Here is a 26,399-nt window from a genome sequence, read left to right as displayed (position 1 = left end):
TGGGGAAACAGTGGAAACAGTGTCAGATTTTACTTTTTTGGGCTCCAGAATCACTGCTGATGGTGATTGCAGCCATGAAATTAAAAGACGTTTACTCCTTGGAAGGAAGGTTATGGCCAACCTAGATAGCATGTTTAAAAGCAGAGACATTACTTTGCCAACAAAAGTCCGTCTAGTCAAGGCTATGGTTTTTCCAGTGGTCATGTATGGATGTGAGAATTGGACGGTGAAGAAAGCTGAGCGCCGCAGAATTGATGCTTTTGAACTGTGGTGTTGGAGAAGACTCTTGAGAGTCCCTTGGACTGCAAGGAGATCCAATCAATCCATCCTAAAAGAGATCAATCCTGGGTGTTCATTGGAAGGTCTGATGTTGAAGCTGAAACTCCAATACTTTGGGCACCTCATGCGAAGGGTTGACTCATTGAAAAAGACCCTAATGCCTAGGATTGGGGGCAGGAGGAGAAGGAGACGACAGAGGATGAGATGGTTGGATGGCATCACTGACTCAGTGAACATGGGTTTGGGTAGACTCCGGGAGTTGGTGATGGACAGAGAGGCCTGGCGTGCTGCAATTCATGGGGTCGCAGAGAGTCGGACACGACTGAGCGACTGAACTGAACTGAACTGAACTGAACCCCCTAGGAAAATTGGTTTGTAAGAACCAAGACGGAAAAAAAGCCCAATGCATTACCTTTACAGAGAACTACTTTAAACTTAAACTTGTCTCAAGTAACTTGTCTCAAGTTAATTCCTGTAGAATGTATTTTTAGTAGTCATCTATAATTCTGTCCTTTTATTTCCATGATCTGCACTAGCTCATAACAGCTTTGGCATCATATTATTACTTGATTGAAAGGTAATAATCAAGGCAAACGTATAATGTTTTCATGTTCTTCCATCTTTTGATTTTAAAAGTACAGAGAAAGGCATAAAAAATTCTCTTAAATTATTTTGAAGTATCATTCTTATATAATCAGTACCATAAAATTCTAAGAAAAAGAGTTACCTTTTAAAATAATCTAGGCCTATAGTAAATGTATGGCTTTCCCAGTTAAGTTTGCATTTTCACAAAATAACATTGCTCTTTCATAATTATTAGACTTTTTGTTGTTTAGTATATTTCAGAGTTTGACTCTTTAAACATCTAACACATGCACCGGTACATTATTACATGTAGCAGCAAGCATCATATAACCAGCACTTTGTATTTTATTCAGCTTAAAGAAGGTAACATTAAGAGAAGTAATGACACTAGAGTGATGGATAGAAATGACTTAGTAAAAAACTTCAGTTACACTTTGCAATGTGTATCTAAAATAATGGACATTTATTGGGGGAAATAAACATCTGTAGCAAAAACATGACTCTTTAATGCAGTAAACTTTATTTGTGTGATTGAAAAATCATTTCTGAAAGCAGCAAAATAGATTTAAAATATCTTCTTGTCTGAGCCGTATTTTTACAGAGGCCAGGGGAAATACTGGTATTCCCTTACATATCCCTTTATATGGGAGCATTGTGGTGGGCAGAATCCAAAGATGCTCCCCAAGATTCCCCTGATTTGCATGCATTGAGCGATCTCCTTCCCTTGACTGCAAATGGGCCTCAACCAATTAGGTGCCTGCTCCTCTGATAAAATTATGTTATATGATCAAAGTGATGGGAGAGTCAAATTAGAGAAAGTACTATATTATATAGAACCCTTGCTGATCTTGAAGAAGCAAGCTTCTGTCTTGTAGAAAAGGCCAAATCAATGACAGAGAAGGGGCTAGTGTACTCTACAGGCTGATAACAGCTCCCAGCTGACACTCAGCAAGAAGGCAGGGGCCTTTTAAAAATATTTATTTTTATTTTATTTATTTGGCCGTGCCGAGGCTTAGCTGCAGCATGTGGGATCTAGTTCCCTGACCAGGGATCAAATCTGGGCCCCTTGCATTGGGAGGACAGAGTCTTAGCTACTGGATCACCATGGAAGTCCTGAAAGCAGAGGCCTTAATCGCACAACAAGGAACTGAAATCTTCCAACAAGTAAACTGGGAAGAGAACTCTGACCCTCAGAGGAGATTGCAGCCTAGGTGGAATGGATTGCAGCCTGATTGCACCCTGATCCCTTGAGAACCCATATAGCATGCACACAGAGATGATCTAAGGACACTGTAAGATACGGAATTTATATTTTTAAGATGCTGGATGTGTGATAAAATGTTATGTGGCAATAGAAAACAAAAATTAACACATTCCTTTTCACACATCCTATGGAAATAAAGTGCATACAACACAATATTACCATAACATAGATATCTATTTCCTTAACAAATAAGTGTTGAAGCTTGTATTTTCATCTGAATTCATTTTCATAATATTTTCATTCATATTACTGTATTAAACCACTTATTCATTCTGTCTTTTGTTCAAAAATAATTACTGAGCACCTCACTGTATTTAAAATTTGGGACAAATCTTTATAAAGGATGCTTTATATTACACATTCCCCTGTATTCAAAAAGCTTGCCCTGCAATTAAGCAGACATTTGGCAAAGCAATCTGGGCTTAAATGCAAATCTCAATAAAAGTTGCCATTAGTAAAGGAAAAAATGGATATTTATGGATTTATGGATATTTACCAATATTGGCAAAAATTAAATAGAACTATTTCCACTACCTCATGGTTTGTTTCTCCTTTGAAGCTGCTTTCTAGCTACAAGTTATAGGTGGGCTCCATCTGTGCTTCTCAAACTTTAAAGTGGCCAAGAATCACCTGGGGATCTTGTTAAACTGTGGGTTCTGCTTCAGTAGGTCAGGTATGGGGCCCAGGATTCTATGTTTCTAACAAGCTTCTAGGTGATACTGATGCCACTGGTCTGAAGATCACATTCTAAGCAGCAAGAGTGTACATGAGCTCTGCAGGTTTCTGCTAAGATCAAGGAAGTCACCTTGTTGTAACTTAGAGTGAGCACACTTTGATGTGGCTTTAAATCAGTGGCCCCATCTTCACAAAGTCTAGAGCCAAATAAATCTTTTCTTCTAGAGTAAATGTATGTAGCTATAAATAAACCTTTGAGATATTCATTTGCTTTATTGTCCTTCCTTAAAATCAGATTAAGTAATTCTATACATTTTCAGTATGAGACATAGAGCCTTTAAAGAGACCATCATGTTCTTGGGTAGGAAACAAAATATTACCAAGTTATTCGTGTACTTCCCATTTTTATATATTCATTGCATCTCCAATCAAAATTAAAATTGATATCATTTTTGAATCATAGATCATGTATTTTGAAAATATTCAGAAGAAATGAAAGGGAAGAGTAACCCATTCTCAAAAAAACAAAAGAAGAAAATTCAGTATGATAGTCCATTGGGGCTGACTATGAATGGAAAAGTTTAATATATTTTTTATTTTCTTGGTTTATACATCTATCTTTAATAAAATATGATAAAGCTTAAAGCTTCTAGTAATATTTATAGTATGATAAGCAAAATAGATTCTTTATTAGTACCATCTATCATTGAGTAATAGGTAGGTTAAATAACTAAATGTAATAAAATCATACCAAAACCACATAAAATTTGGAAGCATATTTACTTGATTTTAGAATTTAAAAAGTTAATGTAAAAGAAACAAAAAATTTTCAAAAACAAGTGAATTAATTTTGGAATCTCCTTTCGGGAAATTTTACTACTAAAATATAGTAATACAACTGACCTTTGTATATTTATCTTGTAATCTATGAACTTGTTAAACAGATTAGTTATAGTATATTTTTAATAGGTTGCTTACAAAATCATATGACAGGAAAAAAACAAACAAAAAAACCCACTTTTTAATTCTTTCCTCCCTATCTGGCTGGACTTTATTTTTTCTATTACTACTCTGATAATACTGTCTAGAACTTCAAGGATGATGCTGAATAGAAATGGTGAGAACCAACAGGCTTGTTTTTTTCTAATCTTAACAGCAAAGGTCTTTCAGAATTAACGATTGCAGTATCACTAAACTTTTGTAAATACCCTTTATTAGATTGAAGAGGTTACCTTTCATTTTTAGTTTGCTCAGTAATTTTATCATCAATATATGCTTACTTAAAGGTTTTTTTTTAATGTCTCTGTTGTGATGATCAGGTGTTCTTTTGTCTCTAATTTTATTAATAAAATATTAGAAGAAAAATGGCACTAGATGAAAACTAGATCTAGACTGGAATGATTCCCACTTAAAAATGATACCATGTAGGTAAATATATTTCCTTTTAGCCATCTATTTAAATATTTAAAACAATAATATACACACACTTGAAATGAAATGAAAGTCACTGAGTTGCATCCTACTCTTGTGGCCCCATGGACTGTAGCCTGCCAGGCTCCTCTGTTCATGGAATTCTCCTGGCAAGAATACTGGAGCGGGTAGCTGCTCCCTTCTCAGGGGGATCTTCCCAACCCAGAGATCAACCCCAGGTGTCCTTCATTGTAGGCAGATTCTTTAAAGTCTGAGTCATCAGGGAATCCCATACATATAGTTACATATTATATATTACAGTGTCAATAAATTATGTAGTCAACTAAGTATGATAACTAAGGGACAAAAGAAAGAATTGTGTCTATAACAATATACAATATGGCTATGCAGATGCTATAGTGTCACTTGGAGGTAGATTTTGATAATTAATGATGGATATATAATGCCTAGATCAGTCACTAAGATATAAAAAAGGCAAAAACTACAATACATGAAAGTAAATGAAATGGAATTCTAAAACAGGTACTAAAACAAAGAACAAGTATTGGTGAGGTTGTGGAAAAAAGAGAACCCTGGTGCACTGTTGGTAGAATCATAAACTGATGCAGTCACTGTGAAAAACAGAGGGGAGTTTCCTCAAAAAACTAAAAACTGAATGACCATTTGATCCATAAATTTCACTGCTGACTATTATAACCAAAGAAAACAAAACGCTAATTCCAAAAGGCACACACCAAGGTTCACTGCAGCATTATTTACAAGAGTCAAGATATCGAAACAAACTAAGTGCCCATCAATAATGAATAGAGAAAGAAGATGTGATCACTATATGCAATGGAATATTACTCAGCCATTAAAATGATGAAATCTTGCTATTTGTAAAAACATAGAAGGATCTAGAGGGTATGTAGATAAAGACAATATTGTATGATCTCAACTATATGTGGAAAAACAAAACAAAATGAAAACAAATTCATAGATACAGAGAACAAATTGGTCGTTACTGGAGGAGTGGATAGTGAGAGGTGGGAAGCAAAATAAGTGAAGGGGATTAAGATCTCCAGTTATTAAAAAAAAAGCCACAGTGTTGTAATATACAGCATAAAGAATATGGTAAATAATATTGTAATAAATTTGTATGAGGACGCATAGTTACTAGACTTACACTGGTGATCACTTCACAATGTATGCAATGTCAAATCACCTGTATGCAATGCACTTGAAATTAACATAATACAGTATGTCAACTATATTTCAATACAAATTTGTAAATAAAGTCCTTGAGGCAATCAAAATGAGTCAGGAGGAGACTGGAGAAGGAAATGGCAACCCACTCCAGTATTCTTGCCTGGAAAAGTCCATGGACAGAGGAGCCTCGTGGGCTGCAGTCCATGGGGTTACATGACTGAGCAGGCGTGCATGAGGGTGGAGGGAGATGGGTTGGTAGCAATAAACTGGTAGAACTAAAAAAAAAAAAAAAAAAATGAGTCAGGAGGAGAATAAAGTAACAAAGATTGGAGGAGACAGTAAACAACTAAGAGTAAGATCGTAGACTTCAGCACTATCACATCAATAGTCTTCTCACATAAAAACAGACTGGACTAAACATTCCAAAAAAAGACAGAAGATTTCAGTCTAAATAAAAAGTTATGTATTATTTACAAGAGACAGTATTTATAAAGTAACAAACAGATTGAAAGTAGATGAATGGACACAGCTATACCAAGCAAACAGTATGCATAAAACAGCAGATAAGACAATATTATTAACCAGTAAAGATTCTAACACAAGTAGCATTACCAGAAATAAAAACAAATATTACATAATGATAAGAAAATCAATTCATGAAGAACAGATAACTATCTCAAGTGCTGACGTGCTTAATAATAGAGCTTCAACATAAATAAGACATACAGAAAAACAACCCTACGTCTATTAAAGTATTTTAATCCTTATATCTCCATCCCTTTATCTACCTAAAAATTGAATAAAACATTCTCACAAAGAGTACTCCAGGTCATGATGGATTCACTGGTAAATTCTGTCAACTATTTAAAGGCCATCTGAAGGAGGGAATTTTTACCAACTCATTTTCAGAGGCCAGTATTACCTGAAGTCAGACGGATGCAATACAAATACATTTCTGTTTACTTATTTATCTGTCCCCTGGTGGCTCAGACAGTAAAGAATCTGCTTGCCATATGGGAGACCTAGGTTTGATCCCTGGGTTGGGAAGATCCCCTGGAGGAGGGCATGGCAACCCACTCCTGTATTCTTGCCTGGAGAATCCCCATGGACAAGAGGAGCCTACAGGCTACAGTCCATGGGGTCGCCAAGAGTCGGACATGATTTTGCGACTAAGCACACATTTATGTATCAATTAACAATCAGTGTATAACCTGTGAACAAAGATACAAACATCCAAATCACAAAATATTTGATGATCTAATCCAGTATCACATAAAAAGACTAGTGCATCTCAAAGATTATTTCAGGAGTGCAAAGTTATTTTAGTATTCGACTGTCATTCAATTTACTAGATTATAAGAATAAACATCAAATTCATGTGATTATCTCAACAGATGCAAAAAAGGATCTGACTTCCTAAAAATGCCCAACTCAACACACATTAAGAGTACCAATTAGTCATTTTTATTCAGTGAAGAATACCAAAAAGAAAGAAAACAGATAGTTTTTCAATTACTAAAACAGACCAGTAATTTTTACTACCTAGAATGGACAACGAGTTCCTAACAGTCAATAGAACAGGGATGAAAAATCAAGTGGAAGATGAGCAGAGGCACACATAAGCAATGTCACTGAAGAGAAGTCTCAAGTACTCCTGACAGAAGTACAACCAGGAGCAGCCCAGCCTTCACAGGAAACATTTTGGCGGTACATAATTATGCATGTGCCCCACGATCTAGCAGCCCCACTTCTGGCATTGGGGCATTGCTTTCTAGAAACTGCTAAGCAAAAAGGAGGTGCAATGAAGACAACAATCTGAGACATTTAATTTTTATTTCCTCATGATTTATTTATGTAATTAATGAATTTATGATTGATTGCCATAGATTTGAACAAAACTAAGATGGCAATCAAACAAGGAATTGATATGTAAAATATAGTAGATGCGAATTTTGGAATAATTTTTGCATACTTAGTAGCAACAAAAAGTTATGTTTGGTAATATTGCTAGTAATTAAAAGTATTGTGTTGAATAAATGAAAAAGCTACACCAGGTTGAATGGAACATATACACACAAAAAAATCCCAAGAAATACAAGCCATTATGCACATTTAAGGATTTACATTGAATAGGCTGTTGCAGGGGTTACAAAGAGGAGAGGAGTAAGAATGAGGTCAGGGTAAAGAGCAATAAAAACAAAACAAACACAACACCCTTCCAGAAAGGAGCCTTGGGTATCAGAATAACTCTGTTAGGAACTGACTGGCTGACAGAACTATGCACCAGATTTGCTTGGTAATAAAATTTCTAACCTTACATTTCTAAGAACATGTAAACTGCAGCATACTGGAATAAACTGAAATCAAATCCCTTCTCCACGGAATCTCCATGTATGTATTAGCGCTTAATTTTATAGCTTAAATATCTCATGTGGCTTGTGACACACAGCAGTCTGACATAAAAGCTGAATTAGAGAGCCAGTGACAAATTCTATATGCAATTTAAGTACTTATAAAATTAGGCACTAAATATAAACAATAAGTGATCTATAATCACTTAAAAGTATTTTATCTATAGTAATATGTTGCTATTATCGATAAAAATAAATATAAGTAGTTATGTCTAATATTTTCTTTTTAATTATTCTGAAAGATTGTCTAGTATATGCCCGGGATGTACTGCTTCCTTTTTGAATACTATCACTAAAGGATGCTTATGAAATGGTAGAATAAAAACATTGAGTCCTACAGGGATTAAAAATTGTTTTACATTTTTACAGTGCTAATTGACAGAAGGACTCACATTTTTTTTTCTTATTAAGAGCCAGATTGTGTTTAATGTTTACAGAAAAGAAATAAATTTAAAAACTATATATTTGATTTTTAAATTATTTTCCATTCATCATTCACTAGATTAACTATATATATATATGTACATGCATATGAATTAATAAATGTAGGTAGATAAATAAACTATTTTCAATGAAAAACAGCATAAAAAAGAATACAAAGATTGGGAAAAATAAAGTGTATGTCTAAACTCTCCAAATTGCTAGCTTGTGACATTTCCTATATTGATGAACTGCAGTTTTGTCATGAATAAATTTGACCATGAATAATAATGATGCCATTTCTCTCCCTCAGATAAAGAGAGGGAAAGAACAGATTTCTGTGGCCATTATTTGAGCAGCTGGATTCAGACATGTGTGAGGCAAGGATGATTCCATGAACTTTTCAATTATACAAGGCAATAAAATTATTTTCCTCTTCCATCATCTGGTTGTGATTTACAACTGAGATTCTATAGTAGAACATAAAAATCTTTCTTCATGCTCAAAAATATAAGTGACAAATAAAATACTTTCACAAAATACGCTGATGAACTATACTGACTGAACTCTTGGCCTACTTTCCACAGGATGATTTCCTAATATTGTGGAAAAAAATTTTACTCCTCGACACCCTACTTCATGCACTTCCAAGTTATAGAAGAAAAAAACAACACTCATCAAGAGACAAATATTGTTTGAGGTACAAAAATGTCAGTAATTTATAAAGGTAAATATTTATCCTTTATTAACTCCAGCTATTTACACAGAAATAATAAAGCTGCCATTGGAAATTCAGCAGGGGTTGCATATGCCTTGAATGGGCTATAACTCACAAAGATGTACATAAAATCATATTCACTTTTTCAAACTAACTATCTGTTGAAAATACTGAATCTCTTACATTGCAAATTGGAATTTGCTTCTCCCTGTCTCTCCTCTCCTTCCTGCTCTCTCTCACTCTCTCTCTGCTATTGCTTTCAGATGAATTCCCTCAGATGCTCTTTTTACAAAACTGGAGAGCATTTCAGGTAGTGACCTACACTTTTGACATTTTCATATATTTAAATTTCCAGACTAATTAAAACTTCATATTCAAACATAGCCTAAAATTACTTCCTTAGTCCCAGGTCTGGCTGAATGACAGCCTGCTATCCCGACCACCTATGAAGTGAAAGGGGATAATATTTTTTTTGTTCCTTAATTCCCACACATTTGCCATCTTTCCTTTTGGCTTCCCAGGATCCCTGAGGTTGATAATGGTGAATAAGACAGAATGAGAGAAAAGGGGGCAATGGTCTTTTCATTTGATGCTCTCTGTAGTTGTCCTTTGGTTGCTGAGTAACCTTTGCCATTTCTAGCCTCCAAATGCCATTTCTTTCATGGACTGCATTTCTAGGTTTTTTGGGTATTCTCCATCCCATTCAAGCTTTCGTCATAGCATCATACCCTGATGCTACTGCTGCTGCTAAGTCGTTTCAGTCATGTACGACTCTGTACGACCCCACAGACGGCATCCCACCAGGCTCCCCAGTCCCTGGGATTCTCCAGGCAAGAACACTGGAGTGGGTTGCCACTTCCTTCTCCAATGCATAAAAGTGAAAATGAAGTCGCTCAGTCGTGTCCGACTCTTAGCGACCCCATGAACTGCAGCCTATCAGGCTACTCCATCCATGGGATTTTCCAGGCAAGAGTACTGGAGTGGGGTGCCATTGCCTTCTTGTTGTATCCTAATAAGTGCTGGCAGATTCAAGCTGAACTCTTGTGATAACCGCTTCACTCCTTCCTCTGATGGTACACTACCAGTCATTTTCTGCTCCAAGTCTCTTGGTGAGGTTCTTTCAAGACATTGCAGTCAAAAATGAGGCAATAGACACTCTTGCCCTGTACACAGAGAAAGGCAGTTTGAAACTGCTTCCTGCTCTTGTCCAGCTAAGTCACTGCCAGCTGTTCCAGCCTGCCTAGACCCTTTGCACATCTCTTAAATGAAAAGCAGAGTCTCCTCTCTGTTCCCCAAACGGCAGGAGGACACAGAATATGCTTCCTTATAATGTTCTGCTGCTTCATTTACACCGAGGTAGAGGGGAGCTTTGAGTGTTTGCACTGGAAAAAGTATCACGCAAATCTACATTTTTGCAACAATTCTGTCTTTCTAAATGGGCTCACTTGTGCCTTCTTCATTTGATTCTGGGGAAATGGGAATGCATCACCTCCATCACAAAAAGGGACAGAGAAATGCTCCTGAACTCTTATGAATTATCATCAAAGAATATCTTTGATTAATGTCTAGCTCTCTCTTGTAAAGTCTAGACAGAAAGATGGACTTGTCATTTGTCTCTACTAGAAGTATATTCTTCTACAAGAAATCAATTTCCTGACCAAGTGAAACTTCAAAGAAAGATGTTTGCGTTTATTTTCTCATCTTGCAGGAAGTCTGCGAAGTGTAGGAAAGGTACTAACGAGCTCTCTATAAAACTCTTCCAAAGGGCTTTAGTTACTGTGGAGCTAAAGTACCCCATTCAACAATGGGAAAATGTCATGGCCTGGAGTCTCGCAAAGAAACCATTTCCAAGTTACTTTTTTCAGTATATGTTTGTTTAAGAATATGATAAGAAATTAAAGGTCATATAATGATACAATCTATGGAACATCTAGGTATATTAGAGAGAAATTTTTCAGGTGATTTCTTTACAATATGAATGTATAACTATACACATTGTAAAAATTAAAAGAACATGTGAAAAATTTTTAAAAATTATCTAATTATGTATACTTTTGATTCATCCTCTTTTTCCCCTTCACTGTGAGAAGCAATAAAAGAAATTGTTCATGTCATAAAAATTGAAAAATAGGACACCTTTTCAAAGAGAGGGAACAAAAATAAAAATGTCAGAGGACATCAAGTTGATCATCAATGCAACTGAATCATTTCTTATATTTGGGTCACTTTGCAATGCATGTAGTTAGTTGATAGATGCATTTCTGGGTTTCCATATGTACATAGGTTTGTAAACATAAAACTGCATCACCATGTGGCACCCATAACACTTCCCTATGAAATCTGCAATTGCCTTTTCTTTGCAAAATCTTTTACTTGCTTTTTCCAGTGGCAAAATTAAAGGTAACATGTTATAATAAAAATGGTATGAAAAGTACACAAACCAGAGGCTACTTTATATTTTATGTGATTGTTTTGCTTGAATTATTACTACTACTTGTCCTAAAGTTTCACTAGTTACCCAATAAAATGTATTGAAATTCAATTTTTGATCCCCTTCATTAAAAATACCATGTATAGGGAAGAAAAAGTAGAGTGGAGAGTGAAATTCTAATAGGCATACTCTAACAGAGCTTGGCATCCAGGGTGTTTATTGGGAGGACCAAAGTGATCAGCAGACTTCCCTGGTGGCTCAGTTAGTAAAGAATCCACCTGCAATGCAGGAGACCTGTCTGAGTTCAGATATGAGTTCAATCCCTGGGTCAGGAAGATGCTCTAGAGAAGGAAATGGCAACCCACTCCAGTATTCTTGCCTGGGAAATCCCATGGTCAGAGGAGCCTGGTGGGCTACAGTCCATGCGGTCCAAGGAGTCAAACATGACTTAATGACTAAACCAGCGCCACGTGTGATCAGCAACATGGAAGGAACAGAAAGAAGTAGAAATGGGCAGAGGGAGACACTGAGACGCAAAACGGGTACAGTAACAGCCTCTTGTAACCTTATAGGGAAACTCTAGAACAGGAACGGCCTTTCAGATTTATCCTGCATACGGCTGACATTGCCCCAGGATCTTTACCCACAAACAGGAAGAGGCATGTTCTCAGGCAAAGAAGGAACACTGCAAATGAGCCCATTCCAGGAACCAAAGAGGTCAAGGCTGTCTGCTGACCGCATTCCCAGCAATTGTGCCAAGAAAGCTTTCTCTGACGGAGCATTTGAGCAGAGCATCTCAGTCTAAGTAACACATTTATTACCTGATTAAGCTGGGCAGCACATTCTTTCCTCCTGCTTCCCTTATTTTTTTTTTTTTTTATTACACTCAAATTTGTTTAGTAAAATGATTTAAGTTGCAGGGCTCAGTTAAGGGAAACCAACAAAGAGCGGTGAAACACTTGGGCAACATCAACAGTTAGTTGGAAGACTTACTAACCTGAAGCGAAGGGACCCAGGGACTGAATCAGAGGATGGCAGGTGGTCTTGGGTGAAGACAGGAGCACTACCTCATGGCAGGCAGCTTGTCACAGGGAGAACTGTGGTAGAAGATACACTGAACTCTCTTTGCTCCAGCGCAGATCTTCCAGAGCATCCAACTGACTGAACACAACAGAGAACAGGAAGACAAAGGAGTCCATCCATGTTGTCTTAAAATTGGCTTCCTGAAGTTCAGAGCTGCATGGGAAATGGTGGAGTATGAACCTGGAGAGGAAGATGGAGAACATTCAATGCCTATTTCTCTTCTGTGAAATCCAAGATTTTTGGCAACCCACTCCAGTACTCCTGCTTGGAAAATCCCATGGACCGAGGAGCCTGGTAGGCTGTAGTCCATGGGGTCGCTAAGAGTCAGACACGACTGAGCGACTTCACTTTCACTTTTCACTTTCATGCATTGGAGAGGAAATGGCAACCCACTCCAGTGTTCTTGCCTGGAGAATCCCAGGGACGGGTGAGCCTGGTGGGCTGCCGTCTATGCGGTCGCACAGAGTCAGACACGACTGAAGAGACTTAGCAGCAGCAGCAGCAGCAATCTACATCACAATAGTCCCTGTGTCCATAACAAGCTTGGAACATTGACTAATGGACTAGGTAGTCAGTAACTACATAGTTGTGCGTGCGTGCGTGCTAAGTCGCTTCAGTCGTGTCAGACTCTTTGTTATCCCATAGACTGTATCCCACCAGGCTCCTCTGTCCATGGGGATTCTCCAGGCAAGAATACTGGACTGGGTTTCTATGCCCTCCTCCAGGGGATCTTCCTAATCCAGAGACCAAACCCACCTCTCTTAATGTCTCCTGCATTGGCAGACAAGTTCTTTACAACTAGAGCCACCTGGGAAGCCCAAAGGCATGGTTAATTAAATTTAATCACTGCTGGATAGCGTTTTTTTTGTTTTGTTTTGTTTTTTTAAGATACTTTATGGAATTTAGTGACATCAACATATTTTCTCAAGTATCCTGAAACTGCTCAGAGCACTGTGGGTAAAAATACTTTCAAAGGTCCTTCTGGCACAGCAGAGAAAAACCTGCTTTTGAATATCCTCACATTGTCTAACCCCACCCATCTGTTTTTCAACTCAATCCTTCAAAATGAAGAATATAAAAGCAGAGAGTTTCTCATATCTGTGGAAATAAACTTCATCAAGTAATAAAAGGAAATAGATAAGAATAAATGCAATGATGCCAAATTTGTTCAAATGAAACAGTCAGACTAAAATTAAAGATAGAACTACAGACTGCATTGCCATTGACAATGGATTCAAATCCAAACACTTATTTTAAATACATAAGAAAAACCCCAGGAATATAATAGGTGGGTGATTAATCCCTTACCACTACTACTTTTGCTTACCATTTCTTGACCACCTCCTATGTGCCACACTCTGTAATAAAATTCAGTTTAGTTCTCAGAACTATGTTTTACTCAAAATACCATTATTATGTCCTTTATGGCAGGTAGGAAATTAAAGCACTGAAGGGTTAAATAAATTGCTGATATTTTTATATTTACATAGAATTGGGATTTAAAACTAGGTCTTGCTGGACAAATAAAATTCACATAAACAAGATATAATAGATATAGAGAGTTAACCAACAAGGAGAAACAAGGAAACAAGTTCCTTCTCACTAATTGCTGCATAAACTCAAAATATATTACTGTCTGAATGCATTAAACGCCTATTAAATTGCCAACACTTTCTTTTTTGAAAGAACCGCCAATGTAGATAAGGTGGCACTGAAAAGTATAATCACATAATCTGTGCTATAACACTTTCAGAGGAAGTCAAGCCAGAAGGATACACCAGAAACTTTGTTCATACCTCTGCTTCTGTGAAAACTCTCCTGGCGTATTTGGCTGAGGAAATGACAAAGGGGCAAGAGAAGAACTCATCGTCTGAGTAATTCTCTTGACCTCCTGGATTCCCAGGTAGCTCAAATGGTAAAGAATCTGCTCTCAATGCAAGAGACCCAGGTTCTATCCTTGGGTCTGGAAGATCCCCTGGAGAAGGACATGGCGATCCATTCCAGTATTCTTGCCTGGAGAATTCCATGGACAGAGGAGCCTGGTGGCCTACAGTTTATGGGGTTGCAAAGAGTTGGACACGACTGAGCGACTAACACACACACACACATTTGAGTCCAAGTACCAAGATTTCTTAATGTGCTGGAATTTACTGAGTTATCCTGTAGTTTTAAGAGATTGACTTTAAATTTTATTCTTTAATATTTAACCAGTGTAAATGATTTAAAACAGAAAAAATATATATCTTTTAGTTATTTGAGTACTGGACTTTCTAAAACAATGCTATACCACCAAGAAAGAGAACATGGGAAGCACATACCTAACTGACCAGTTGGAAAGGCCTAAGGCATTCCTGAAGTTTACCAGTGGTCATAGACTTTGCCAAACCCATCTTTCCTATGAAAAATTTTTCATGCATTTCTCTTCAGTGTTTTATCTTAATTTGATAATTTGATCATAATGTCTAGTCCATACACTTAGTATGTGTTTTTTTATAAAATATTTCTGAGAGGAATTATTTTTTTCATATATGACTCTTGGCAAGCTTGGACATATATTACTGTCATCCACTCTACTTTCATTATTAAATTTCTATGGTGTAAAAGAGAGAGCAAAGTTAGACATCTGCCTTCATAAAGCTTGCATTCTTACCATAGAGACAGTTATTAATCAAGTCACACAAATGAAAGTAAAATCTTAACTGCAATAATGGCTACATAGGTGGAATCCTCTGAGATCACATGTGTACGTGTGTTAGTTGCTCAATTGTGTCCAACTCTTTGCAACTCCATGGACTGTATCCCACCAGACTGCTCTGTCCAAGGGATTCTCTAGGCAAGAATACTGGAGTGGGAAACCATTTCCTTCTCTAGGGGATCTTCTGGATCCAGGGATTGAACCCGGGTCTCCTGAGTTGCAGGCAGATTCTTTACCATTTGAGATACCAGGAATTAATTAACCTAATCAATGAGGTTAATGAAACCTTTTTTTTTTTTAACTGGTGTCTTGGTTGAAATAATTGTTTATTCCCTGAGCCAAATTTCACACTGCTCCAATCAAATGGTCAGAGTGGGAAGTTCAGTTTGCTAGGGCTGAGAACTCTGGTTCCCTGGATTTAATCTTCAGCAAATGGGAACCCTAGATCCATTCCTTTCTGGGATTTTGTTACATTTTAGAGGCTCCTACTGGGAGACAGACAAGGATCTACACTTCTAGTCATATTATAAATCCTGTGTTCTCCCCTGTCTTCATCAAAATGTCCCTGTATTGGGGGAAGCTAATAAAAATTCTCATGATTCTTTAGCTGCAAGACCTAGAACCTCTACCTTATTATGAAAAATGTACTGTTTTCCCTTTAAAACTTCAGGTTTTATTCAACAAAACTATTTAATTGTTTACTATGCTTAAACTACTCTTTTCCTTTGGGATAGAAGCAGGAGTTGATTGAGAGACTGAAATAAATTTCACTTTTAATTTCCCTTCTACTTTTCTTCTATGTATCTGAAGTAGAATAAAGCATACATGGATATTCCAATAAATTATTTTGCCACAAGTTCATCAATATTAATTCTAAAAATATATCTCAGTGCCTTCAGTTCAGTTCAGTCACTCATTCACGTCTGACCTTTGTGACCCCGTGGACTGCAGCACGCCAGGCTTCCTTCCCCACCACCACCTACTCCTGGAGCTAGCTCAGTCTTGTGTTCATTGAATCGGTGATGACATCCAACCATCTCATCCTATGTCATCCCCTTCTTCTCCTGCCCTCAATCTTTCCCAGCATCAGGGTCTTTTCCAATGAGTCAGTTCTTTGTATCAAGTGGCCAAAGTATCGGAGCTCCAGCTTTAGCATCAGTCCTTCCCATGAATATTCAGGACTGATTTCATTTAGGATGGGCTGATTGGATCTCCTTGCAGCCCAAGGGATTCTCAAGAGTCTTCTCCAACACCACAGTTCAAAAGCTTCAATTCTTCACTGTTCAGCTTTCTTTATGGTCCAACTCTCATGTCCATACATGACTACTGGAAAAACCATAGCTTTGACTAGATGAACCTCTGTTGGCGAAGTAATGTCTCTGCTTTTTAATATGCTGTCTAGGTTGGTCATAGCTTTTCTTCCAAGGAGAAAGCATCTTTTAATTTCAAGGATGCAGTCACCAGCTGCAGTGATTTTGGACCCCAAGAAAATAAAGTCTGTCACTATTTCCATTGTTTCCCCATCTATTTGCCATGAAGTGATGGGACCGGATGCCATGAGCTTAGTTTTTTGAAAGTTGAGTTTTAAGCCAATTTTTTCACTCTTCTCTTTCACATTCATCAAGAGGCCCTTTGTTCTTCTTTGCTTTCTGCCATAAGTGTGCTGTCATCTGCATATCTGAGGTTATTGATATTTCTCCAGGCAATCTTGATTCCAGCTTGTGCTTCACCGACCACAGCATTTTGCATGATGTACTCTGCATATAAGTTAAATAAGCAGGGTGACGAGGAACAGCCTCATCTTACTCCTTTTCCAATTTGGAACCAGTCCATTGTTTTATGTCTGATTCTAACTGTCGCTGCTTGACCTGCATACAGATTTCTTAGGAGATGGGTAAGGTGGTCTGGTATTCTCATCTCTTGAAGAATTTTCCACAGTACCTCAGTCAGTTCAGTTCAGTCGCTCAGTCGTGTCTGACTCTTTGCGACACCATGAATCACAGCACGCCAGGCCTCCCTGTCCATCACCAACTCCTGGAGTCTACCCAAACCTATGTCTATTGAGTCAGTGATGCCATCCAGCCATCTCACCCTCTGTCGTCCCCTTCTCCTCCTGCCCCCAATCCTTCCCAGCATCATGGTCTTTTCCAATGAGTCAACTCTTCGCATGAGGTGGCCAAAGTATCGGAGTTTCAGCTTCAACATCAGTCCTTCCAATGAACATCCAGGACTGATCTCCTTTAGGATGGACTGGTTGGATCTTCTTGCAATCCAAGGGACTCCCAAGAGTCTTCTCCAACACCACAGTTCAAAAGCATCAGTTCTTCAGTGCTTAGTTTTCTTCACCGTCCAACTCTCACATCCATACATGGCTACTGGAAAAACCATAGCCTTGACTAGACGGATCTTTGTTGGCAAAGTAATGTCTCTGCTTTTAAATATGCTATCTAGGTTGGTCATAACCTAGAATATGTTAAAAACTACTGAAAAATCATGGCTACAGCAATGAGTGAAGCAGAAGAATCTTTGTGTTCTTAGAGCTTATATTTCAGTGAGAAAGATAACTTTACCCTTTTAGAAGCCAACTAAAAGCAGAAACGACTTCCCCACACTAGTTTTCAGAAATAATAAGTAGCATGATTGCTAAATATTTTTCAAGGACATCTTGTAAAAGCCAATGACTTGGGTGCAACAGAATTAGAACTTGGCTTTTGTTTATGAAGTTATTTAAAGTTTAACTTATTTGACTTCCCCCTCTGTTAGTCTTCCTTTTGTTATCAAAACTATTAATTGCTTGACTCTTCTATTTAGTTGTGTCCAAATTGCTTTCTCTTTTAAATGTTTGATTTTGTTTTTTAATTGGCTTCTTGATTCTCATCAGCTTTCAGAAGGGTTGGTTTTAGTTACTTTTATGTTCTTGGAGGAATAGAGGAAGCTTGCTGTAAAAAAACACTTTTGAATTCAATTTCTCAAATTTAAATTACTTCTCTTCCAGTTTAAACTTTAATTTTCTTTCTCCTTCATATGTCTTTGTTTGCATATTAATTAAAATTCTTCATCATTTTTCTTCTCTACTTTTTGCTGTTATTGATAAGTTCTATTATTTACCATTTTCCCTAGAAAGATGCACATTAATGAAAATCTTCTCATTCATTGCCTATGCCGTCTTTGTCCTTATGTAAGCAAAACAATGGATCCTTTGAAAAGTATAGTCAAAGACAATGTGGCAAAGGTCCTTCAGTCAGTCTAAATCCTATTTGGATGGGCATGGGTAACAAGTATCAATTTGACTTTTTTGTTGAAATAGAACTGTGGTTTGAATTGACTGAACATAACCTAGAGATAATGATATATGAAACTACTGGTAAGAAACTGAATGAATCCATTCAAATCAAGCACCAATATAAGTAAAGGCCAGGTGGTGCTACTGGTTAAAAAAAAAAAAAAAAATCTACCTGCCAAACAGGAGACGCAAGAGAGGTGGGTTCAATCCCTGGGCTGAGAAGATAGGTCCCTTTGAGTAGGAAATGGCAATCTGCTCCAGTATTCTTGCCTGGAAAATTCCATGGGCAGAGGTGACTAGAAGGCTACAGTCCTTAAGGCTGCAGAGTCAGACACGACTCAGCAACTAAGCACATGTGCACACACACACACACACACACACAAAAGTTTTATGATAAATTAGTAAACATTTTTGTGTATTAAGATCAGTGCTTTTTAAGCCACAAAATTTTTTTTCTGTTTCCATCATGGTGACATTTATCTTATGGACTTATGATAGTTAATGTGCTTTTCTGTATCTCCTATTAGACATGAGCTCTCTAAATGCAAAGACTATATTTTAATTATTTTTTTCCTTTTAAACCCCAGCGTGTTGCATTTTACCAAGTACATTGTAGGCTTACAGGAATTATATCAAATATTAAATCAAAGTCTCTTCAGAGAACATCATTTGGGGCAGTTGCTGGGTTATACAAGTTTTACATAGTGGTAGCATTGTCACCCTCCTCTAAATCTCTACCAAAGTGTGGGAAACCTGAGCACTTCTGGTCACTGGTGATGTTTCTGCCCTAGAGAGCAGAGCTGGGGAAGCTCCCCACAGAATCTGCACAGAAGTCTGCATTTCTCTTGCAAACTCCTGAGAGAGAACTCTCTCAAAGGCAGAAGAAAATAGGAAAACCAATAAACCATTTGCAATAAAACAGCACTACATTAAAAAAAAACACAGTTAGCCTAATTTAAAATATATGTAAATTGGCATGTTATGAGATGGAAAAAGCAAAATCCATACTCTAAAAGGACACAGAAGGACACACAGGTATTTATTTTAGAAACACTTTTTTCACAATTCTAAAGAGGCTGTCTTACTATAATTGAACACCTCAGGTGCCAAGGCGAGGCTTTATAGTTTGTTCTCGCCTTCACCTGGAGAGGCATGTACTGCAGGAGAGGAGAAAGATTTGTTCAAAACAGTATTTGAATAACAAAATGAATGTAGATGGAAAGCGATTCCTTTCTAATCTCAACATGAAGAATTCACAATGGCTTTGAGCCTTGCTTTTGGTATAGAAACACCTATCTCAGTAGTATCAATTTCAAGAGCCCTAAGTCAGAATACTGCTCTTGTTCTGCTAGTGGAAGGAGAGATTCACAGAAAGTAACAGGAATCAGATGGCCCGCTTCTGTGAATCTGGTCTGCTTCAAGCAAAGATAACAGAGAGAACGCTGATGTCTGTGATGAAAGTTTGCTGAACAAAGCTCTCCTGAGTGTGGTTTATGGAAGCCGAGACCGTTCTGGAGCCTGTCCTCATCCAGTCACACAGCTGGGATCGGAAGGCCTTATTGTTTCTTAAAATTTTTGGAGAGAAGAAAAAATGGGACATCAAATATAAAGGAATCAACTCTTCAAGTTTCTCTGGTTAAGAGAGGAATGGGGACTTCATACAAAATACTCAGAATCACATCAAATGTGAGAGGATATACATTTTCTTGTGGCTCAGCTACTTTTGCACTCAATTCTTTAGGCAGCCAGTCTACCTGTAGGAATCCTGCTTCATCCTCTTCCATGCAATGAGGAATATTTGCTCTAATAGACCCAGGCTTGTGATGATGGTTTGGTTTTATCTGTGGTGGGGATGAAAACTGGGGGAATGGTGGAAGGGAGGAGGTAAACTTGTGCAATTGTTAGCGTGCTGATAGAAAGCCCGTTGTTGACACGGTCTCAAACGGTATCCTACTGATATCTGTTTATCAGAAATGCCTGCTTTTTTGTGTCCGTCATATTTAAGGACTCTGCAGGAAAGCTATTCACAAGTTCTCTAAATCCCTAATAATAAGGACAAGGAAAATGTGATTTTCAGCGTGTCATATTAACCTGTAGTTATTCTCAAACTTCTTGACACCATACAAACTGCCAAATAAGTATGGTGACTCTTACACCTATGTTTCTAATACAACAGTAATTGTGGGCATCCGGAGAAAAGCTTGAAGCCTCAGACAAAAGACGAAATGTGATCATGAATAATGATTTGAGAAAGACATTAAAACATCAAAAACACAGTCATTCTAAAGACATTAAATTCAGTTTTTCTCTGTCATACTTCTATTTATGAAGTGATATTAAATATATTTTATGACTTTAACCAACATTTAGATAGTTAGAACCATTCATGAACAAAAACACAATCCTACTTTAAAATATTAGGATAAAAACAAAGTGAGAGTAAATTTAGACACATACAGTAGAAGTGAGAAATAGATTTAAAGGACTAGATCTGATAGACAGAATACCTGAAGAACTATGGATGGAGGTTCCTGACATTGTCCAGGAAACAGGAATCAAGACCATCTCCAAGAAAAAGAAATGCAAAAAAGCAAAATCGCTGTCTGAGGAGGCCTTACAAATAGCTGTGAAAAGACAGGAAGCGAAGAGCAAGGAGAAAAGGAAAGATATCCCCATCTGAATGCAGAGTTCCAAAGAATAACAAAGAGAGATAAGAAAGCCTTCCTCAGCGATCAGTGTAAAGAAATAGAGGAAAACAATAGAATGGGAAAGACTAGAGATCTTTTCAAGCAAATTAGAGATACCAGGGAACATTTCATGCAAAGATGGGGTCAATAAAGGACAGAAATGGTAGGGACCTAACAGAAGCAGAAGATATTAAGAAGAGGTGGCAAGAATACACAGAAGAACTATACAAAAAAGTTCTTCATGACCCAGACAATCACGATGGTGTGATCATTCACCTAGAGCCAGACATCCTGGAATGTGAAGTCAAGTGGGCCTTAGGAAGCATCACTACGAACAAAGCTAGTGGAGGTGGTGGAATTCCAGTTGAGCTACTTCAAATCCTGAAAGATGACGCTGTGAAAATACTGCACTCAATATGCCAGCAAATCTGGAAAACTCAGCAGTGGCCACAGGACTGGAAAAGGTCAGTTTTCATTCCAATCCCAAAGAAAGGCAATGCAAAGGAAATCTCAAACTACCACACAATTGCACTCATCTCACACACTAGTAAAGTAATGCTTAAAATTCTCCAAACCAGGCTTCAGCAATACGTGAACCGTGAACTTCCAGATGTTCAAGCTGGTTTTAGAAAAGGCAGAGGAACCAGAGATCAAATTGGCAACATCTGCTGGATCATCAAAAAAGCAAGAGAGTACCAGAAAAACATCTATTTTCTGCTTTATTGACTATGCCAAAGCCTTTCACTGTGTGGATCACAATAAACTGTGGAAAATTCTGAAAGAGATAGGAATACCAGACCATCTGACCTGCCTCTTGAGAAACCTGTATGCAGGTCAGGAAGCAACAGTTAGAACTGGACATGGAACAACAGACTGATTCCTAATAGGAAAAGGAGTCCGTCAAGGCTGTATATTGTCACCCTGCTTATTTAACTTATATGCAGAGTACATCATGAGAAACGCTGGGCTGGAGGAATCACAAGCTGGAATCAAGACTGCTGGGAGAAATATCAGTAATCTCAGATATGCAGATAACACTACCTTTATGGCAGAAAGTGAAGAACTAAAGAGCCTCTTGATGAAAGTGAAAATGGAGAATGAAAAAGTTGGCTTAAAGCTCAACATTCAGAAAACTAAGATCATGGCATCCAGTCCCATCAATTCATGGCAGATAGATGGGGAGACAGTGGAAACAGTGGCTGACTTTATTTTTCTGGGCTCCAAAATCACTGCAGATGGTGATTGCAGCCATGAAATTAAAAGACACTTATTCCTTAGAAGGAAAGTTATGACCAACCTAGATAGCATATTAAAAAGCAGAGACATTACTTTGCCAACAAAGATCTGTCTAGTCAAGGCTATGGTTTTTCCAGTGGTCATGTATGGATGTGAGAGTTGGACTATAAAGAAAGCTGAGCGCCAAAGAATTGATGCTTTTGAACTGTGGTGTTGGGGAAGACTCTTGAGAGTCCCTTGGACTGCAAGGAGATCCAACCAGTCCATCCTAAAGGAGATCAGTCCTGGGTGTTCATTGGAAGGACTGATGTTGAAGCTGAAACTCCAATACTTTGGCCACCTCATGCAAAGAGCTGACTCATTGGAAAAGACCCTGATGCTGGGAAAGATTGAGGGCAGGAGGAGAAGGGGATGACAGAGGATGAGATGGCTGGTTGGCACCACCGACTCGATGGACATGTGTTTGGGTGGACTCAGGGAGTTGGTAATGGACCGGGAGGCCTGGCATGCTGTGGTTCATGGGGTCGCAAAGAGTCCGACACGACTGAGCGACTGAACTGACTGAACACTGAAGTACTTGTTACTATATTTATTATGGTTTACAACATATAAAAACAGACTAGTTTGTTGGCTAAAGTAGATTAATGGACCTCTCTGCATCAATGTATCATATCTTGCATTTCCCTTAACAGTTAATGTCAAGTCATAAATGAACTTCTTTTAAAACAACTTTGCCTGAGACTTCCCTGGTGGCTCAGTGATAAAGAATCTGCCTGCCTAACACAGGAAACATGCATTTGATCCCTGATACAGGAAGATCCCACATGCCAGGAAGCAACTAAGGCCTTACACCACAACCACTGAGTCCACAATCTAGAGCCCTGGCATTGAAACTACTGAGCCTATGAGCCGCAACTACTGAAGCCTGCATGCACTTGAGCCAGTGCTTCACAACAGAGAAGCCACTGCAAGGAGAAGCCTGCACACCACAGCTAGAGAGCAGCCCCCACTGCTGGACCTAGAGAAAGCTCATGCAGCCACAAACACCCAGCACAGCCAGAAAAAAATAAATAAAATTTAAAAACAAAAACAACTTTGCCAACTTGTGTAGCAAAATAACTTTTAAAACATTTTTGTTGTATCTACTACATAAACAACAATATATATAAATGGCAAACAGTTATTAAAATATAGAAAAACAATAGACATGAACATATACATATGTTTATGACATACAACACTATCTTCTAGTTGGTAAAAATAGTGGTGTATTCAAAAATTGCTTTTAATTTATATCAGTCTAAGATATCTCACTTTTTACAATTTAAAATTTTCTTAAACTCCCTTTTTTTTTCCAATAGAAATGGGAAAATATTATCCTAGTTAATGGGCAATTCTTTAAGAAACTAAGGGACTTCTCTGGTGATCCAGTGGTTGAGAATCCACCTGCCACTGCAGGGGACATGGTTCGATCCCTGATCTGGGAACTATGATCCCACGTGCTGCAGGGCAACTAAACCCTTGTGCCAAACTACTGAAGCACATTTGCTCTAGAGCCGATGCTCCATAACAAGAGAAGCCACTGCAATGAGAAGGCCAAGCACCGCAACCAGAGAGTAGCCGCAGGCTCTCTGCAACTAGAGAAAGCACAGGCAAAAATAAATGAATAAAAATAAATTGAAGTGATCTCTATATGTTAATTATGAAAGCATATTTAGTATTTCCCCTTTGACTAGCTTTCCCAGAATACTGACAAAGCATCATCAGAATCAAGTTTCTTGTGCTGCATTTTGTCCTCTGATATTGACCCAAGAGATTGAATTTCTGACCTCCTCATTCTAAGTCTTTTCTCCACATCTAGAGAATACATTTTCTCAATGTAAATAGATTTGACATGAAAACAGAATCAGCATTAGTCTGTTTGATGAAGTCCGGATCCATTTACTTACATATTCATATAGAAATGTTATGAGAATTCTCTAATGCAGAACTAATAAAAAGAGTAATCATAATATCAATTATCCTAGAGCGTTAACTTGGCTATCAGAAAACTATATTTCAACAAGAGTCCTTCTCTTCAGTTTGTCATTTGTAAAAGAAGAGATTCCAGATCTCTCTGTCTCCTAGCTTCTCTCCCTCTCACTTTTCCCTACTCTCCTTCCCTCCTTCTCTCTCTCTGCTGTCAATATGTTTAGAGAATGCCCTTCTCACATTAACAGGTGAGCATGCCCAAGGAAGATGCCATAAACTCACTCCAGACTCTTTGACTGCTAAGAAAAGGGATGTCTTATTGGCTCTTTCAAGCACACATATGCATGAGAGACTTTAGTGTGAAAAGAAAAATATGGAGACGAATCAATACACAATTTAGAAATTCATTTTGTAGCAAAATATTTGGGGCAATCAACTCATGTTTATGTATTTATGACTAGTCTTATTATATTTCCCAAACACTCAAATTTTGGTACCTTCTAGGAGACAACCTGAAGGGGTTGGAGTAAAAGATTTGCATGAATAAAAAGTCTATAGTGACATTTTTCAAGAGTGAAAAGAGGACATTTTTCAAGAGGAAGGCGGAGCCATATAAATAGTACCTCTCTCTATTACAACTTTTTATGTAAAAAATAAACCATGTTAAGTAGAAGGATGCTGACATCTTACTAATTCTTTATTCATTCAGTTTAATAGTGCTTAATGTTACAAAACTCTGTGGAAATCTATTTGTCTTTCCTTGGCAGTACATTGGTTATGTCACAGGCATCGAACAGATCATCCTTGTTTTTGCCTGTGCCCAAACATGCTGACACAGGAATTTAACTAAGAGTTCAGTGCCAGTTTTTTGACCAGTCAGCTTGCTAAGCTGCATATGTCTGAACTGTACTGCTTGGATAGTTCTGAATGTTCAAGCTGTAAACCCTTAAGGCAAGGATTATATCCATGGGAAACTGCATGATACATTATGCTTTATAGGCACAGAGCATCAGAATGCTGTAAAATGGAAACCAACTTGGACTGTGCACTTGACACACAAAGAAACAAATATATATCAATGCATTCTGTATATTCCTTTTTGGCCCTCTTTTTTCCTTTATCTTTTCATAGAAAAAAAACAGGTATTTAAATTAACATTTCAATGTCTGATATAAATTCTGAAGATGTTTTAAGTTAACACAAATTAGCCTTTATTTTTAGGTTGCCTAAGAATATATTGGGGCATTGTGTCCAAAACAAAAAAACAGGTAAGCAAAAAAAGCTGGGTAATTATTGGCTAATTGTTTTATCTTATCGCACTATGTTTGAGTCCAGAGTTCCTTGGAGATAAACAATTATGACACATTTCCAAGTCTAGAAAATATTACAAAATGACTTTACATGCAAATCTGAAGGAAATACAGTTCAGTCTTAATGCAGTATGTGCTATGTCATGGGCATTATGTTTCAGTATAGCTTTACAATGAGTACACTGCAAAAGTAAATCATATGTATTTATTACATATGATTATTACATTCTTGAGAATGACTTTTAAAAATACTCTCATTGTAGAACCTACCACTATTTTTTTTCAATGAACCAAACTCCCAGGATATAGATGGAGAGGGATAGGAGGATCTTATTATTTATAAGAGAGAAGGAAACCTAAAAGCCCTCTTACCATTGTGTTGGTTGTTTCATTTCACCTATGTGTTTTGGAGGTTCTTTCCCTCATTGAAGCTGACCCTATGTTACCAAAAAGGTGCAACGCTACAGCTACCACAGACAGAAGTTTGCTTTTTCTCTGAGGTTTGTTCATTTGGTTATGATTTTTTCATACTTTTTAAATAGTTAGCATCTAGTAATGCCTAATCTTTCACTGCTCATGTTCTGGATGGTTAGGTGAATCAGAGAGTAAAATGAGGCAAGACACTATCTCACTTTCTCTCTAAATCATCCCATTTTAGTTCTCAACTGGAATTTTCAAATTTGGGGGATTCTAAAAAGATACTAAATTAATAGATGGTATTAAATACTAAGT

At 37.6% G+C, this 26,399-nt stretch overlaps 1 long non-coding RNA gene across 3 annotated transcripts in view; it reads right to left on the bottom strand.

Annotated features, from left to right (window-relative positions):
* LOC145529434 (uncharacterized) overlaps positions 1–12,969 on the bottom strand; it is a 100,249-nt gene extending 87,280 nt beyond the window's left edge. For 2 of the 3 annotated variants that reach the window (XR_014071221.1, XR_014071220.1), the window contains exons 1-2: positions 12,893–12,968; positions 12,400–12,665 (exon numbers count right to left, since the gene is read on the bottom strand). This is a non-coding gene — a long non-coding RNA (uncharacterized LOC145529434). Of the gene's footprint in view, positions 1–12,399; positions 12,666–12,892 lie in introns of all 3 variants that reach the window. The other variant, XR_014071222.1, reaches the window with a different exon arrangement.
* Positions 12,970–26,399: the final 13,430 nt, after the last annotated feature.

Source organism: Giraffa tippelskirchi, chromosome 12 (genome assembly GCF_054371585.1).
Source record: "Giraffa tippelskirchi isolate mGirTip1 chromosome 12, T2T-mGirTip1v1.2.pri, whole genome shotgun sequence".
Classification (NCBI taxonomy): domain Eukaryota; kingdom Metazoa; phylum Chordata; class Mammalia; order Artiodactyla; family Giraffidae; genus Giraffa; species Giraffa tippelskirchi.
Note: the sequence above shows the minus strand (reverse complement) of the source record. Positions and strands in the feature narration are given on the sequence as shown.